Source organism: Gobius niger (assembly GCF_951799975.1).
Source record: "Gobius niger genome assembly, chromosome: 17".
NCBI lineage: Eukaryota > Metazoa > Chordata > Actinopteri > Gobiiformes > Gobiidae > Gobius > Gobius niger.
This window is the reverse complement of record NC_136868.1, coordinates 3,607,089-3,621,569: the sequence shown is the minus strand read 5'-3', so window position 1 is coordinate 3,621,569 and position 14,481 is coordinate 3,607,089. Positions and strand designations below refer to the sequence as shown.

General features: G+C 43.7%; 1 protein-coding gene across 1 annotated transcript in view; it reads left to right on the top strand.

Moving 5' to 3' along the window:
• naaladl2 (N-acetylated alpha-linked acidic dipeptidase like 2) overlaps nucleotides 1-14,481 on the top strand; it is a 590,615-nt gene that overhangs the window by 284,502 nt on the left and 291,632 nt on the right. The window lies entirely within an intron of this gene.

Below are 14,481 nucleotides of genomic sequence, written 5' to 3'. Positions count from 1 at the left end.
TATGCTAGCATTCTCCGTTATTTATGTTATTATGGGCTTTTAAACTACTTTGCTCCGCCCCATATCTTTTATCTTTATTGGGTAGAAACCTATATTCCTATTTTAGCATTTGTTACAGTAGTTTTGGAGTAATTATAGAAAGTTTAGATCTTTTGTTTTGGTTTTCCCCCTCAAGTGCTTCACTGTTCACTAGCTGTAGTTTCTTTTCTGTAAGTCCTGGTTTAGTCACGGCTCTGCCATCTCTGATAATGACTAAAGTGTTAGTAAGTTAGAGCTTTGCTTCGCTTTAAGAAAAACTCTGCATTTGCGCTGAAGCTGCTCATGAGTTCAGGATTTTTTAGACTCACTCATCATGGATCTGGATCATTTATTGACGTCTGGAGAGAAAAAGTACCGAAAAATAGCACAGAAAAAAAATAAAGGTTTTCCACGCTGACCCCCACCGGAGCTTTTCGGTCGGTACCAAGTAGGAACCGTTTAACGCCTAATAGTTTGTGAATGTGCTAAAACCTATTGTGATACAGATTGAAAACCGTAGCACCCCAAAATCATTAAAAAAAATTGGCATCTGTTTGAATGTTTTCTGCTCACATAGTCCGTTTTTAGTCATTTGTGATGATCTAACCCGAGGACCAAAGCTCTGGGTCAATTCCAGGCACCCCCTAGTTGTGGAAGCCTCAGATCGAAAACATCTCGGTAACTAAATTGCAAAGTTTACTTCAATTTCCCTTTCCCTGCTGCTTGTTTTCGTCGAGCCCGTGCACGAAAACGGTGCTTGCTTCGGAGACGGACTCCTCCATTACCTCCCGTTTCCCCGAGATCGTTTTGAACATCGCCGAGCGGCCGTCGCGCGGTGTAGCGTTTTTTTTTTCTTTTTTTTTTTTTAAATGACTCACTTGAACTCTGCGCTTCAAATTACCGAGCCCATGCTTTAACTCGCTCCCTCTCAGTTTTAAAGCTTGTTTGCTTGGTAGTCGGCGTATGAGCGCGCCTCGTTTGCCGCTGACGGGCCCAAAATCCGAACCGCGTCTCCATGGCGACCCTCCATCATTTCATTACGTCCTGTTTGCTTTTCTTATTTGTCCCCAGTGTTTTTTTCTTTTTTTTCTTTTTTGCTGCAGTCCCTCATTAGGTTTGAAAACCACTGGGAGACCGGTCTTTGCAGTGCTCATGGTGTTATCTTGTGGAAATGAACACCACCAGTGGGATCTAAGGCACCTTACTGCTGGACTCAATTTAGGGACTATAATAGTTCCTTTATTTAGGACTTTATTATGGCTTTTAATATCGGTGCACCAATATTAAAGGCAAATATGAAAAACATTAAAACACAGTCCAAAATAATGGTTGTTTTGGACTGTGTTTTAATGTTTTTCATATTTATTGGAGCAGCAGCAACTGATGAATTTCCCATGTGGATTAACAACTTAACTCCCAGGAATAGGCCACCGTTTTTACATACTGAGATATGTTCTTACCTTAGCTTTGACGAGTTCTTTAGGACCTGTCTGATCTTCCCCCGTGCCTTCAGTCACGTAAACACAGCGCAGACGGCGTTAGCATTTAGCCTCTCCCTCTCTCCACTATAGCTCCAAAACAGGTCAAGATAGAAGCTACCAAGCTCTTCCACGTTTTCCCTATTTAAATATGGTTACGTGAAGTGTTCCACTACAAAGTATAATGACACAAAATTAAACAATGTGGATTTTCTAAGTGGATAAAAAGGGGAACTATATTGTAAGGCATAATAATACCAGGAGTAGTTCGAAATCCGCGCAGTAATCTTCCCTTTACTGCGCAGTAATCTTCACTTTACTGTGCGGATGCCAAATTACTCCTGGTATTATTACCAGGGTTTTGTTCTGAGCCCAGCCCCTCTATCCAACCTTTTTCCTTTATCATTAAATTTGACAGGGAAGCCAAAATGTTCCCATTTTAAATGACGCGGGGTGTTCAAGCTCCTCCGCTCACCATGACCGAGCACACAACGTTGTTTCCTCATAAATCAATCCGTGGATCACGTGTGTGCCACCCTGAAGATATTGATCACGGATAAATGATGAACCACTACTCTTTGAACAATGGCACTCGTCCATTAGAAGTAACTAACACGATGTTATTTGTGTGTTTTTGCGCTCAGCAGCCTGACAGTTTCCGGGGCAGGGACAGCATGAGCAGTTATTTTGTGCTAGTCCAATGCTGTTACATGATGGTCCAATCTGACCATAACTGGACCAGGCAGGTCGATGATCAGCTCAGGGGAGAAGTCGAATCTCCCGGGTTTACATCCATCCATCCATTTTCTTCCGCTTTATCCGGGGTCGGGTCGCGGGGGCAGCAGTCTCAGCAGAGATGCCCAGACGTCCCGATTCTCGAGGAGCAAAGACTCTACTCCGAGCTCCTCCCGGGTAACTGAGCTCCTCACCCGATCTCGAAAGGTGCGCCCAGCCACCCTGCGAAGGAAACTCATTTCAGCCGCTTGTATCCTTGATCTTGTCCTTTCGGTCATTACCCAGATCTCATGACCATAGGTGAGGGCGGGAACGTAGATCGAACGGTAAATCGAGAGCTTTGCCCCGACTCAGCTCCCTCTTCACCACGACAGACCGATACAGCGACCGCATCACTGCTGACGCCGCACCGATCCGTCTGTCGATCTCACGCTCCATCCGTCCCTCACTCGTGAACAAGACCCCGAGATACTTGAACTCCTCCACTTGAGGTAAGGACTCCCCACCGACCTGTAGAGGGGAAGCCACCTTTTTCCGGTGCAGAACCATAGCCTCAGATTTGGTGGTGCTGATCCTCATCCCGGCCGCTTCACACTCGGCTGCAAACCGCCCCAGAGCAGCTGAAGGTCCTGGTTTGTTGAAGCCATCAGAACAACATCATCTGACTTACTGCCGGCAATGCGAGCCAAGCTCCTGCTGCGTCATACAGGGACCGGACATGTGTTTACATGTGCTTGGGAAATCCTATTATAGTCAGACTATAGGTGAGAGACCTGACTTCCCCTTCGTCCATGTAACCGCACTGAATGACTGTTGAATATAAATACAGAGCGATCATGAATAATTTGTGGTATTTATTCGCACTCTTGGTATTGTTTTTATTTTATTTTTTTGCTGTGGGAGATGGAGACAGATTGACAGCTGGCCTCATGCTGAATAACTGCAGCTGCTGACAAGGTCGTGTCAGAGGGAATGCTTGGTGCAGAGGATTGTTCAGGGAGACTTGGTCGAAGCTTTCTACCTCAATAAGACCCGGCACCATCGATCATTTCAACATACAGTGAAAAGAAAATAGGTTTTAGTTCCAAATGTGTAGACGTGTCCATCTGAACTTCAGTGCGGTTGGTTTTTATAGTGTGTGCGATAACGCCGTGCTCAGGTCCAGCTCGGTTCCGGACTTTGGCCCGCTTGGAGGAGGTGGGGGAGAGCTGGGCTGTCATATGCATTTGCAGCAGCGGCGGGCGTAATAAGCCTCTCGTTTCCTTCGCTGCTCTTTGTGTAAAGCTTTGTCCCAAACCGAACCGTGAATAAGGCTCAAAGAAAACTTGCAAAAATCCTACAACTGTCAAGCAACTAGCCTATTCAAAAAGCTACAATCTCCTTGCTATTATGCCTTAATTCTTCAACTTCCCCACAACTACACACAGTCAGTGGTTGTGTTGCTCCTTTTCAATTATTATTAAAAACACAAAGCACCAAAATGACCCTTTAAAGTTTATGATTAAGAGGAATGAGCTGCATTACCATTAGATTATACAGAACCTTCTCCACAATGACCACAAAAGACTCCAAGCTGTCATACACAGAATGTGGTATGTAAACAATGGATCAGGGTCATTTTGGTCTTTTCTTTTTCCATTATGATTTAAAACGTTTGTGTTTTCTTTCATATTCTTTGAAGAACTGTTTGAGTGGTGTCCAGGTTCAGACTGAAGCACTGATATCACTGCATGGACGTCAAAATGCTCCTATTATTACGCCTTACAGCATAGTTCCCCTTTTTATCCGCTTAGAAAATCGACATGTTTAATTTTGTAACTATACTTGGATCATACTCATGAAACTGTATTTAAATATGGAAAACGTGGAAGAGCTTCATCGCTTCTAACTTCACACCCGTTTGGCCCCATAGAGGAGACGCTAAATTCTAACAGCATCCATCCATTTTCTTCCGCTTTATCCGGGGCCGGGTCGCGGGGGCAGCAGTCTCAGCAGAGATGCCCAAACTTCCCGATCCACACACACCTCCTCCAGCTGTTCTGGGGGGAGCCCGAGGTGACACCAGGCCAGCTCGGAGACATAGTCCCACCAGCGTGTCCTGGGACTTCCACGAGGCCTTGGCCCAATAGGACATGCCTGGAACACCTCCCGAGGGAGGCGGCCAGGAGGTATCCGGGACAGATGCCCGAGCCACCTCAGCTGCTCCTTCCGACATGAAGGAGCAGCAAATCTAGTCCAAGGTCCGCTTGTATCTGCAATCTTGTCCTTTCGGTCATTACCCAGATCTCATGACCATAGGTGAGGGCGGGAATGTAGATCGATCGGTAAATCGAGAGCTTTGCCCCGACTCAGCTCCCTCTTCACCACGACAGACCGATACAGCGACCGCATCACTGCTGACGCCGCACCGATCCGTCTGTCCATCTCACGCTCCATCCGCCCCTCACTGTGAACAAGACCCCGAGATACTTGAACTCCTCCACTTGAGGCAACATCAGTCATGCAAAAAGACAGGTACGCATCAACTCGTCTAAGATCAGGTAAGAACATATCAGTATGGAAAAATGCACTGCAAAAAGTGGATTCTAAGCAAGTAAAAATGTCTTACTTTAAGAAATAAGTTCTTATTTTTTTCCCTAAAAAGTAATAATGTCTTGTGTAGCAAAGTTTTCTTGAGAAAAAAAATCTTGTTTTAGGAAATAAAATCCAGCCATTTCTTGTTCAGATATATTTGTTAAAAACATGTTGATTTTTCTTGTAACAAGAAAGAAAAACTTTGAATCTTCCTCAGCTTTAGACAAAGAATATTTTTTTCTTATTTTAAGAAAAAAACTAAGATCAACAACTCTTAATGTAAGAACTGATTCTCACAGAGAGATAAAACATTCCATTCTTTAAAGTGGCGGCGCGGTGGCACAGCGGTTAGAGCCTCAGCTTCACAGCTCAAAGGTCCCGGGTTCGATTCCCACCAGGACGGGGCCTTTCTGTGTGGAGCATGTTCTCCCCGTGTCTACCACTAAAAACATGTACAATAGGTGAATCCTCCAGCCAGGTGATTCTGACCATCAGCCTGGCTCCACATCATGGAGACGGGTCCCCGGGCAGTATTTTCCTTAAATTTATTAAGAACATTTTGCTTAAATCAAGCAACATTTAAGTAAAATATCCACATTTTTTCACTAAATAAGAATGTTTTCCTTAAATTATTCAATTTTCTGAGGACATTTTGCTTAATTCTAGTTATTTATTTGCTTAAATTTAGTGTTTCTTTCTTGTTTTATGATGAGAAAAATATTCTAGAAATAAGAATTCTTAGCAAGAAAAAAAATGCTGATCCATTAGCAGAATTTTTTCCTTAAAACAAGACAAAATGTCTTATTTTAAGATGTTTTTCCTTGTTTTTAGAAGGGTACTTTTTGCAGTGTGGTGGCCTGTTCCTTTAAGGTGCATCAAAGCAAAGCAAGTTGGACAGCCATAAAAATATATTGGGCTAATTTAGACACGTCTGAGTTAATAACTTGAGTATACTCCATAAGTCACAATAATAGACCGTCACAGCAGCAGAATGGATCCTCCTTAACAAAACACTGTCTGCCGTTTTGGAAGCAGTTTGAAGAGACAGCGTAAAGAGTGGCGGGATTTTAGTCCCACGCTTTATCTTCACCCGTCACCTGTCTCTCCGTCGGAAAAAAATACAAACCATATTTGTAGTAGCAAGGGCAAAAGCAGCACGTCACGCGTTCCCAAATTCATAATTCATCGCTCCCTGTTGTATATATTTTTTTTTCCCCCCGACCTCCGAGCGAGCCCTTGAACTAAAATCCTGCTAAATCTCCCGTGTCGCCGCCTCTAACTAAAAGAAAGTGCACTTTGCTCCCGGTCCCCCTGTGTGCCTCGCCTTCTATAGTATGCAGATGTGTGTGTAAAAAAAAAACATTTGATATGGGTATAAGGACGGGGGAAGGGCGTCGTCGTTGCGGAATACCAATGCGGCGCCTCAACCTCTTCAAAGCCGCTCGGTTTATGACGACTGCAGCCCCGCAAGGTCACGGCGAACAGCTGTTGCATCAGACTTTTTATTAGTTATGCGGAATTTGTTCTCTATAAACGGTCACAGTTAAAAGAGGGGGGTAAAATATGAAAATGCGCTTTGATCCCTGATTGCGGATAATGACGGCAGTTACAGCTCGCTCAATGAGTGACATAATTGATTTGTAAAGCTGCTCTTTGTTTCCTAACATCGAGCAGAGTACGGACGCCGTTCATTCACGGATAGGATTAGATAAGATATTTGTAATTACTCTGTGAGGCCAGGAAACGAAACATGTAAAAAATAAAAGTAAATATCAAGCATTGGCTTAAAGGAACAGGCCACCGTTTTTACATACTGAGATATGTTCTTACCTTAGCTTTGACGAGTTCTTTAGGACCTGTCTGGTCTTCACCCGTGCCTTCAGTCACGTAAACACAGCGCAGACGGCGTTAGCATTTAGCCTCTCCCTCTCTCCTCTATAGCTCCAAAACAGGTCAAGATAGAAGCTACCAAGCTCTTCCACGTTTTCCCTATTTAAATATGGTTATGTGAAGTGTTCCACTACAAAGTATAATTACACAAAATTAAACAATGTGGATTTTCTAAGCGGATAAAAGGGGGAACTATATTGTAAGGCGTAATAATACCAGGAGTAGTTTGGCATCCGCACAGTAAAGTGAAGATTACTGCGCAGTAAAGTGAAGATGTGAAGACATGTTAGTTTTCATGTCTGAGTATAACTGGGTACTCCGGTTTCCCCTACCATTACAAGCTGAAGCGAGATACGTAGCTTACAACCACTGTGTATGGAGTGAATCAAAAATTGTCTCATGTAAAGCACTTTGTGACTGTCTGTGAAAAGCGCTGTATAAATAAAGCTCTTCTTCTTGTATTTTATGATGTCTTGTCGCGAGTGAGGCAGAGGCATCCCGGAAGTAGCCTCTTCGTCTCTTCTCAAAGCCGTCTTTCCCTTAAATATTCAATCACAAATATTGACATAATTTACATCCACGTGTCCTTAAGGGTGTCCGAGATGAGGATAAAAAGGGGAACTATATTGTAAGTAAGGGATAATGTATAGAACGCTGGTCATTATCTGGAAAATAAGTACCGACAGTGCGAACCGTCTTGTTTCGCCCTGAAGGAAATGACCAGCGTTCTATACATTATCCCGCTTATTATTCGGCCATTTGCAACTAAACACACACAACATAAACTTCGTACACTTTTATGAAGGTCGAAAGGTTTATTTAATGACTTCCGCGACAAATAGTCCCCAAAAGTTTGCGCGTTGCTCGGCAACGTTTTGCTAGGCTAGAAGCAGCAAGGCTAGTATAGCCTAGCTACTTAGTTGAAGGTGCAGTTGGAGGAATGATGGTGAATCTGTGGGGAAGTTGAAAGTCAGACTCACGCTAACTTCACGAGCGATTCCCCGACTTCTCTCTCAGTGACGGGACAGATAGTGTCGCTACTACGTACGAGCGGAGTGATATGAAAACACCAACTCCGTTGCCATTGGCAGCGTCATTATTTTTCTCAGAGGTCCTTTATCAGAATATAATGACCGGTAGAACGTTGGGAAATCCCATTCAAATCAACGGAGCTTCTGCTTACGTTGTGAAGAGCCGTATAATAAGGCGTAATAATACCAGCACTAATATGTTCACTTTACTGTGCGGACACGGAACTACTCCTGGTATTATTACGCCTTAAAATATAGTTCCCCTTTTATCCGCTTAGAAAATCCACATTGCTTGATTTTGTGTAATACTTTTGTAGTGTAACACTTCATGTTACCATATTTAAATAGGGAAAACGTGGAAGAGCTTGGTAGCTTCTATCTTCACCTCATTTGGAGCTATAGAGGAGAGGCTAAATGCTAACGCCGTCTGTGCTTACGTGATAGAAGGCACGCGTGAAGACCAGACAGGTACAAAAGAACTCGTTTAAGCTAAGGTAAGAAAATATCTCACTAGGCTGTGTAAAAGCGGTAGCCTTCAAGTTGAAACCAGTGTGGAGGAACCCCACCCCGACAAAGGGTGAAAATGCACACTCAGCACAGGCCCCATTCAGAACTTCAAAACTAGCCTTCAAACCCTCTCACTATCACGCTGCTGCCCCGATGGAGACTGCTAGCTTTCCCAGAGAACTTTAGCTCGACATGACTGCACATTTGAACATCAAGCCAGTTTCAGCCCACGCCTTTTGAATTCAACCCCAAGTCCATCTTCCATTACTTAAAAGCGTCGATCCGGTTTGAAGACAAAGCTCTGCCCGCGCTCGCCCCATCCCCTCCGCTGAAGCCCGTCGTGAGCGCTGTAAATGCCACTGTGCGTTAGCCGCTCGCTCCTCCTGACACTCCTGCCTCCTCTCATCTCCTCCCTGTGTAGAGCCTCACAGATGGCAACAACACAGCCCTGTCAGCCGCTGTTAGGGCCAAGCTGTGAACTTACCATTTTGTTTGCTTCCACCCGTCTAAAGCGGAGTACGGGCTGAAAAATTTAGCGTCCCGAGCGCCAGAGACGGCGGCGTGTCCCCGTAAGAGCATGATTTATGGAAGAACGAGTGTGTTTGGGGGCACACAGATCAAATATGTAAAACGGCTAACGAGAGGTGACAGGCAGGCGGCGGTACGGGAGCCTGGAGAGGACACGGAGGCCGCGGGCTCCTGGCGGTGCTCACGTTTGAGCGGTCAACGTTGGTTTTGTCACATTATTTGCGGTACTGTACATGTGCAGTGCTCTCGTTTCATGACAGCCCGGGTTCCTACATGAACCATCTCAATCTGGGCCGAGTCGAGGTGGATCACTCAGCGTGTAGCCTTAAAGGGATATTTCAGGCCTCATTTCCTCATTATCAGGATTTTTTTTATTTGGAGGTGCTGATCCTCATCCCGGCCGCTACGCACTCGGCTGCAAACCACCCCAGAGCAGCTGAAGGTCCTGAGTCGTTGAAGCCAACACAACAACATCATCTGCAAACAGCAGAGATGAGATCCTGAGGCTCCCAAACCGGACACCCTCCGGCCCCTGGCTGCGCCTAGAAATTCTGTCCATAAAAGTAATGAACGGAACCGGTGACAAAGGGCAGCCCTGGCGGAGACCAACACGCACGCAATCTCTTCGGGCCCCCCCCAATAATAATGTATTTACTATATTCTGAGCAGGGGCGGACTGGGACTGAAAAACAGCCCTGGACTCTGACCAGCTTGGCCCAAATTACACTGCAAAAAGTAATTAACTAGATCAGTATAAACATCTCAATTTGAGCATAACAATCCAAATTTTAGTTGTTTTGACTGGTTAAGAAGTTCTTGGGCATTTGTCCTAGATTATGTCACTTGTTCTGAGATGTTTCTGACTCGTTTCGATATATTTCGTCCTTATTTCAGGTCATTTTCTTTGCCAATGGGGAAAGAAAATTGGTCTTATCTCATTGGCAATTTTACTTTCTTATTTCAAGCGAGATTTACCCTAGAACTGGTCTGAAATGTCCCCAAACAAGCAAAGCAAACTTGGTCCGATCAGGAAAAGTGTCTAAATGAGTGAAAACCGCTCAAAACAAGATACATTTCCTCAATTCAAGTCATTTAAGCCAATGCTTGATATTTACTTTTTGTAGTGTATACACTACAAAAAGTAAAGTAAGTGCACATTTACGCTATAGCGTAAATGTGCACTTACCACCCGCCTTAATGGAGCACATTTTCTCCAGTTCGGCTTTACCCATTAGAAAGCATTGAATGTGTATTGCTTCTGCCTGTTGATGAGGGTGTTTCCATTTGGGTAGACTGTTTTTTGGACATTATAGTGGACAGTTGTTTCACTGTTTCGATGTTTAGTGCAGAACCGTGTGGCCACTCCTTTTGGGAGATCGGGCTAAATACAAACAACTGAATTTGATGCTGCATTTACCACAGCGCCATTGATTTGTCAGCATGTGATTATATCTTGTTCTTTTACAATACTTAATCCCCACATTCGATCAGCCCCTGAATTACCACAACGCATCATTGTTGGCCCTGAGACTTCCTTGTTTTTTCTGAAGGCGATCCAGACAATCCTCGAGCCCGACGTCTGCCCGTGGCGCTGTGTAAAAGTCCCGTCTGAGCGCGGGAGTGTAGCACGGGGGTCACTCAGATGAACTTTTGTTCCGTTTTGCGCGGGATCCTTGGTCTGCATTCAGGCAGAAGTAATAGGAGTGAGCCGGAGCATTGAAGATTGATGCCATGGAACTCCCAGAGCTCTTCCCTCTGTGTTTCAGCCTCGTTGCCCTCATCTATAAACACACAGCATACAGGCAAGATTCACTGGACTCAGCTTTACTTTTTTAACATTAGGGCTACGGTTATTGCAATTAAAGCAAGACTTGGTGATTGTTGGCGTGATATTGATCTTAAGAAACAAGTGAATTGATAAAAAAATAACATAGAAGAATATAACTTTTATGGGTGAGACAGACTTCACCCACTTTGCCTCCTGTGTCTGCCCACAAAGCCGTACGAATGAGAGAGTGAATGGGTTGAGTAGTACCTGCTTGAGTCCCTGAGGCAGGTAGAAAAGCACCATATACATTTTTGGCTGTCTCGGTGACATGTAAACAAGCAGCAACTTCGCTCTGTCTTGGTACAGCTGAGTTTTTTGCCTTTTTCCTGCAAACGGCATTTGTGTTTTCTGTGCTCCACACTGATTTGCTGTGTACTCTTTCAGCTAACAGCTAGCTTTTGATTTAAAGACTTTTAAGACAAAGGCTGCGTCCGAAACGAGCAGATTGGTAAGAGCTCTTACACCAAACCGGATGTGCGTCAGCGTCCGCCATGATAAGAAGCGTCCGAATTGGGCTGTCAGCTAGGAAGAAGTTAGGAAAAGGAGCCTGGATGCTAACTATCATAGCCACGTTAGCATAGGGACCTCTGGTGCTAACTAACCGATTAGGAGCTATGTGCCATCCCATAAGCCACATTGTACATTTTTGTGCTTTTGCTTTCATTTAGTAGAAACTTAAGCGGCATGGCTAGTTTGCTACTGTAGCTTTATGAAACAGCTGTTGAAATGTATGACTCAATTGGATTTTTTTTTTCTCCTTACATGTCTTTGTTGTTGTTGGACACTATACAGTAGGGGGCGACATGCACTTTTGTTTGGCCTGCACTCCACCAATAACTTTAAAGAAGAAGAAAAACAGCTGTTGGTGATGTCACTTCCCCTTCCCCTGTTTAAGGACGGACGGATTGGTCTGTCAGTTAGGAAGGAGTTAGGAAAAGGAGCCTCAATACTAACTATCATAGCCACTTTAGCATAGGGAACTCTGATGCTAACTATCATAGCCACTTTAGCATAGGGACCTCTGGTGCTAACTATCATAGCCACTTTAGCATAGGGACCTCTGGTGCTAACTATCATAGCCACTTTAGCATAGGGACCTCTGGTGCTAACTATCATAGCCACTTTAGCATAGGGACCTCTGATGCTAACTATCATAGCCACTTAAGCATAGGGACCTCTGATGCTAACGAACCGGTGATTAGGAGCTCTGTGCCATCCCATTAGCCACTGCGCAAGCCACCCACCCACCCCCTTCGCTCCCACCCTCATTGATTCATGCGCAACCACTGTTGATTGACAGGAGCACATTTAATAATAAAAATAAAAATAATTAAAAAATTACGATTCTGCACAAGCCAAACTTTATAAAAGTGATAAATCCATGTTGTCGTCCCCACAGCTCAGTCACATGTCAGTGTTAAAGAGGAAACTCTGTAAACGGATTAAATGCTTTTGTTTTCATTTAGTATAAACTTAAGCCACATGGATCATTTGCTGCTGTAGCTTTAAGAAACAGCTGTTGAAATAATATAACACTAAAGGGAAATGTTTGGATCATTTGGATTTTTTTTTCTCCTTAAATGTCTTTGTTTGGACACTATGTTGCTGTTAGACACTGTACAGTAGGGGGCGACATGTGCTTTTGTTTGGCCTGCAGTCCACCAATAACTTTAAAGAAGAAGAACAACAGCTGTTGGCGATGTCACTTCCCCTTCCCCTGGGTAAGGACGGTCAAATTGGACAAATAGCTCTGAAGCTCTAGTTCACGAACTGCATAGAGATCTAACAGTCGACCCCATGAAAGGTTAAGGATTAGTTGCTAGTGTTTGTACAAATAAAGCACTTACTCACTCTATAAAACAGAAAACCATTGACCTGAATAATTTAATGATAATCTAAAAAGCGAGACCAGAAATTAGATCTGTATGGGTTAAACAGAACATGTCCGAAGCAATACAATGACCTCATTCCTCACTCATTCTTGTCACGTCTTTCATTTCACTCAGACATTTAAAGCAATTTGAGACACAGAGTTATCATTTCAACAGATTATAGCAAACCCGGCAAGCCAGTTTCAACACAGGATATGTCGTGTCTTTTTATAAAGCTGTACTTGATCTCACAAAGAATTTCCAACTAGATTTTGAAGTTGTTTCTGGTGAAGCTCTGCCTCTTTGATTCTGAGGGTTAGACTTCGTATCAAATTCTTCTGATGGTTATCGAAAGAAGATTAAATGACTATTTCATACTTTCTTGTCTTTGAAGTAGCTTTTAGGCTATTCAGACACGTCCTGCAATTAAGAAACTTAGATCCAACAAATGAGTGTTGCAAGTGAAATACCACGTACAAGTAGATTGAATTTACTCAGCGAAATTGAATGTTTGAGCTTTTGTTAGAGTGTCATTACCTCATCCAAAACGTAGCTGAATTGTACAGTATTTTGATCAACAACGCTGCAACAACACAAGGAAAAAGATCTGTTTGAATGACTTTTGTAGGTTTTTGCTTTGAAATGAGGCGTTGCACTGGCCAATAGATTTTAACGCCTCATGCACTCGGTCAGTTGGGGTTTAATGCTGCCTACACACCTGACCGTATGGTTCGTGCTGTTGCTTCTATTCCGCTCGTATGTGTTCAGCTTGGCTTGCGGGACGTATTTCAGTGGATTTCATAAGAACAGGAGACGAGCCTCAGCCCAGAGATGGAGGAGACGGAGGAGACAGCGGAGAAAGCGGGGAGAGGCGAGCCGCCGTTAGCGGTTGAGGTGAAGCTGAACAGTTCGTCTCCAAACTCAGCCAAAAATGCCGCACCTACTGCTAAAAAAGTATTATTTACTACAGTCGGTACTTCCGGGGTTAGCATAGCTGCTCCGCCATTAGCATTTATCAAGTACCGACTTTAGTAAATAATACTTTTTTAGCTGTAGATGCGGCATTTTTGGCTAATGAGTCTGAGAAATAAGTATGTTCAGTAACTCCCCGTTGAGTTTCAGAAATATTGATTGTTGTATTAAAGAGTTTTTTGTAGTTTCTCACACATTGTTTTTATATATTTTTTTATTCATTCATTCATGTTTACAACAAAAATATTGGTGGAGAGCTTTCTCACACATCAAAGACCCTGGAAGTAGAGCTGTGACGTCACCACTTAACAAACCTATTATTTTATGTACTGTAGACCTTTTGTAAAGCACTTTGGTCGACAATAGTTGTTTTTTAATGTGCAATATGAATAAATTTGATTTGAATTATTCACTGGTCGCTGTCCTCCCTCTCCCGGCCAACGTCCTGGCCCTCCTGGCCCTCCGTCCACACGCTGCTGTGTGTCTGGCCAAAGATGCCCGTTTTTTCATAAGTTTATTGAAGCATTTTGATTCCTCTGATCCGAATGCCTGGGCTCTGTAGATTCTTCCTAAATATGTGTTTGGACCCCTCCTGGAACCGCCACCTTAATGTGTTGGAGGGGTTTGAGCACCCGAATGATCCTGGGAGCTCTGTTGTGGGGGGGCTTCAGGCACCTGGTAGGGTCTCCAATGACAACAGGTTAGGGCTAAAGCGACTAATCGATGAATCGACGACTAATCGATTATTGAAAGAGTCGGCAACTATTTTAGTAATCGATTAATCGTTTTCTGGCTCACACAGACTCAAATGGAGCAAAAATTACCCCAAAAAATGTAGTATTTTTGATGAAAACCTACTTTGATTTTATATTTAGGGTCTGTAGTAGTTTGTACAATGTAAATTTCATGAATAGAGCCTTCAAAAAACATTTCCCTTTAGTTAACTCCATCAGCACTTCCTTAACCCCTTAACTCCCGCCTGAACGGAGAGGATCTTTTTCCTCACGTCATCAGATTTTTTTTCCATCATTTTTTTGTTGGGTATTCAA